The following is a 4,447-nucleotide window of genomic DNA, read 5'->3' on the forward strand; positions in this document are numbered from 1 at the left end:
TAAGTCTCGTTTACTTTCACTTTCGATTTACCACTTCCGGGTACATCGGCAGACTTATTTACCGTAACGCATATAGGTAACCCGAAGAACTCGAGGGGTATAGAAGTTAAATTTGTTTCGGTCCTCTTCAGATTTGAAGGAATGGGTAGCACGGGTCAAAAAATGCAGGTAGGTCAATTATCTGACGGAAAAACGAGGGATTTATAGAGTTTAATAAAACTAGTTTATTTTCGGATAGTGACAATTGTTTCGGATGTTTTGTCAAGGTAGTGAATTCTAGTTGTTTAGCTTTTAGTATTGTTTTAAAACTACTGATGTGAGAAATTAATTCAAACCATTTTAACTTGTTGAAATAAACAATGGAGAAACATTTTAATTCTAGTGTATATTAAAGTTATACAAAATTCGGACATTGCACAGTACTTAATTCGGATATTTTTTCCCTTCCGTTTTATTCTTGTTCCTTTTTCAGTTATATATATATACATGTTAATATGGTACCTAGCAAATTATGATTGATTTAAAAAATATTATATTTGATTAAACCATTTCAGATGTATAGACAAGGAGGTATATGATAAGTATAGAATATACAGTTGTTCAATATGGGCCATTAATCAACTGTTTGCACTGCCTATGATCCTGAAATATCTATACATCAAAGGTAAATACATGTAAAACAATTGATTAATTTTTAGTTGAGATTGGAAAGATAAACAATTATCCAAATATATTAATAACTTAGATTTCACTGCATGATAATTGATAAGTGAATAAAACATTAAAAATAGTCATGTTTCAAATTCAAGAAGATCAATATTTTTTGACTGTTATATATTATGTGCTGTTGTTTTATCTTTAATGTTTATTTACTTTCAAATATGAAATTTTCTGTCAATCATGACCAGCTTATTAAATGTATGTAAATATCATTCTAGTGTCTTACACTTGTAACAACATATTTATTGATTTTTCATTCTGTAGATAAAAAGGGAAAAGATGAAGGAGGGTTTGTCCATGAAGACCTTTATTGCAACTACCATCTTCCAGTTCCTTAATTTGAGAATGATATCAGAGAACACACAGTTACAGTGAAATATTAGTTTAATATAAGCCACTGAGAATAGTCAAATGTACTTTCCTGAAGAAGATGAATGAAATCCAGCACAAAAATCTTAATGTGTAAAGAGTATGATTTTATGGTGTTTGACACTATGAACATGTTAATGTCACAATGATAGAAACAGAGTAAAATATCCACATTTCATTGCAGTTTTAAGTATTAAAACTAGATACTAGATATATATACCAAAGCTGATAACACACCAGAGATAAAGTTTTTCATGGAATCACAGTATAGTCATATGACATTATGGACATTAAATGACTATGAAGTAAAGATTAGCAAAAATATTATATATCATCTACTACTAATATTGTGAGGTAATCATTGATAAGCTCACAAATTTGCATTCAAAGCTTTTGATATCAAGCTGAACATTTTTTCAATTAGAATATGATTTATTACTCTATGATAATTTGTTCATGTTAATTTTCAAAGTCTTTACATTTGTAAAGGAATATTTCTTATTCTTGTATCAGTAGACATTCACAGTGTAAAGTTACATTGTCCAAATAACTAATAATAAATCCAAGTGCTTTCCTGAAGTTTTTCTTCCACTGGAAATCAGTGTGATATATATGCTAAGCCAGTGCACTATAAATTGTTGTAAAAATAAAAGTTTATTAACTTATGAACTGTTTTTTGTTTCTACTATTTGGCATATATTTATAGCAGTGCTTGATCATAAGAGTTCATCTGCAAAATAAGTGTCACTGTGTACTTTAATTCTCTAACATCAATGGCTAGATTGCTTGAATATGCAAGCATCATGACTATATTAAATACTATGCATGTCATTTGAATTTTGTCTGTCCTGAAATCGAAACAGACACTATCTAAATAATATTGATGAAAAGTTCTTGACAGCTCTTCAATGACTACATTTACACATATGTACATGGACAGAAGTTAAAAGCATTGTGTGGTGTTTTTTGTTTGTTTGTTTTTTGAAACATTGACAATTTTGAAACAGTTCCAATGGGCATATTAATGTATCAGTGATGTAATTGTTTTGTATCAAGTGCAAACTCTAAGTTTTTCATGTATTGTATAGATAATTCACTTTTGGTCAAATGTCAACAGGTTCAATACATTATAAAACAGGTAATTTGAAACCCAAAGAAGTATATGGTATGTAATAACTACCCCTCTGATACTAAAATCTTCAAGGAATGCAGAATTGCAAGTCTTCTCCAATTAAGAGAGAGACTTGGGCTTACAAGGGCTAGCAAGCTAGTGTTTTGCTACAGAATACTCAACACAGATGAATTGCATTAATATTGTTTACTCTGGTATTACTACCTGCCATGTACAATGCAAATCATGGCTTTTCTAAGAGCAGTGAAAAGGCTATAACTGGAAGGAATTTTACACATCTTGCCTCAGAAAACAAGTTTTTCTTTGAGATGATTTTTTATGATATTTAAATAATGGTTAAAGATTACATTACTTTTACAATTGCAGTGAGTGATCATGGTGATAATATGAAATGAAACTCAATCAAGATAGAAACATTTTAATGCTGAACATTTATCTTTTTACCATTCCTGTTACTTTACAAGTCTATTTATAACAAATTTATCTTAACTGTTTTGAAACTACATGATGCCTGGTTGAAACTGTTTTGGGCAGCCATTTGCAGAAGATAAATTATCTTTGAATAATTAAGTTAATACAAAGTTACAAATGACAGGTTAATTATTTCTAATAAAGACAGGTTATTTATTTCTAACAAAGACAGATATTTTGTTTAACATTTTTACACTGACATATATCTTTGAAGTGTCTTCAACCTTAGTTTTTATTAGAATACAAACATTCAGTCAGACAGTTTACACAAGACATGGAGCTTTAAGAAGCTTTAATTCAGTCAAAATCTGTAATGGACTGCCATGTCTCTACCACTATGTACTCCAAGACTGTGTATGGACATTTCCTTTCAACTATGCCTGGTGGTATCACTATTTGACTTCTAATCTGATGGTGAACACTCCAAAATAAATCAAGAGCCATGACAAGTACTCAAGATCCAACCAAGAAATCACATACCTGTATATAAAGAAAATTTATCATGAGTTGAAAGCAATAATAATTGGTCAGCTATAATTTTCAAGCATTTTCATATTGTCATGAATAGAAAATAATGTTGAAAAGGAAGAAACACTTCTTGGTGTCCTAGTTTAACTAAAAATATGACCCACTCAATTGAGAAAAATACTTTAAACAGTATTTAACATGAATTAACTGCATATGCCATACTGTTTGTTTATTTAGCTACACTGTAATTATTTACAAAAACGAGAACATTATATGTAATACAATAATATTTATTTTTCATTAATGTAGTTTAAGTAGCTTTAAGTATATATTTCTTACCAAACCGATTTTACAGCAGAGCATGCATGTGTATTTACATCGGATACCAGTTCACGTCTTTCATCTCACCACTGTCCTCAGTCTAAATACAGGAGCAAAATATTTCATTGAATTTTATGACAATTTAAATTGGTTATATACAGATTGACTGTTTGTGCTTTATAAAGATAATAATTATAAATAAATAATATTTTCAGTTGGAAGAAAATATATTCAACTAAAACACACTGATAATCATATTGAAACGTTTATCCGAAATATGCGCTGTCCGAAATTTCTGAACATTATATACTTCTGAGAGATAATCAGGTAGCGCTATAGAAAAATGATAAAATCAAATTCACCAGTCTGGTGTCAGATGCGAATGATGTTGTATCAAAAAACAAATTTATTAGATTTACATGGAAATGAAAATATTACAACATTTATTGGGATAAACTGAATTTGAAATGACACACCCACCTGAAAAGATTATACGAAGTTGTCTTTCATTGATACTTGTTCACAAGATGAAACCATTTGCATTTCGTTACAAAACAAAAAACTCTGCCAATTTCCACATATCATTTGCTTTTCCATGTAAGTTTTACTTTCCCATCGGCATACAAGTATTACCCAATATAGATAAGCAATGATGTTGATGTTTGTTTGTACCCGGAAGTGCAAAATATCGTGAAATCTCGCAAGTCACATGACGAGACTTACATACCCTATTATCATCTGTACCATCTTTATTCATATTTAAACAGGCAAAGACAAACTGTTTGTGCAATTTTCAAGCTATTCGTTTTTTATAGCTCTTCCTATTTGTTATTTTTATTCATAAAATATTAACTCCCGTATGTACATTTATTTCACTTTCTATTAAATGTTTTGAATTGTGACTAAATGTGTAATTCAGATATAAGGGAAATACGATACGCTTTTTTGTAAGCTATATTTTATGTT

General features: G+C 29.6%; 2 long non-coding RNA genes across 2 annotated transcripts; one reads left to right on the forward strand and one right to left on the reverse strand.

The window, feature by feature from the left end:
* LOC132747359 (uncharacterized) lies at nt 1–1,477 on the forward strand. Its single transcript, XR_009628116.1, has 3 exons — nt 1–168; nt 555–664; nt 985–1,477. It is a non-coding gene; the product is annotated as an uncharacterized LOC132747359 (long non-coding RNA).
* Nucleotides 1,478–2,623: 1,146 nt separating this feature from the next.
* Nucleotides 2,624–4,194, reverse strand: LOC132747360 (uncharacterized). The gene is made up of 3 exons (XR_009628117.1): nt 3,962–4,194; nt 3,500–3,581; nt 2,624–3,172 (listed from the first exon to the last, which is right to left on the reverse strand). It is a non-coding gene; the product is annotated as an uncharacterized LOC132747360 (long non-coding RNA).
* Nucleotides 4,195–4,447: the final 253 nt, after the last annotated feature.

This window comes from Ruditapes philippinarum, unplaced genomic scaffold (assembly GCF_026571515.1).
Source record: "Ruditapes philippinarum isolate M1 unplaced genomic scaffold, ASM2657151v2 ctg2566_1_1_1_1, whole genome shotgun sequence".
Taxonomy (NCBI): Eukaryota; Metazoa; Mollusca; class Bivalvia; order Venerida; family Veneridae; genus Ruditapes; species Ruditapes philippinarum.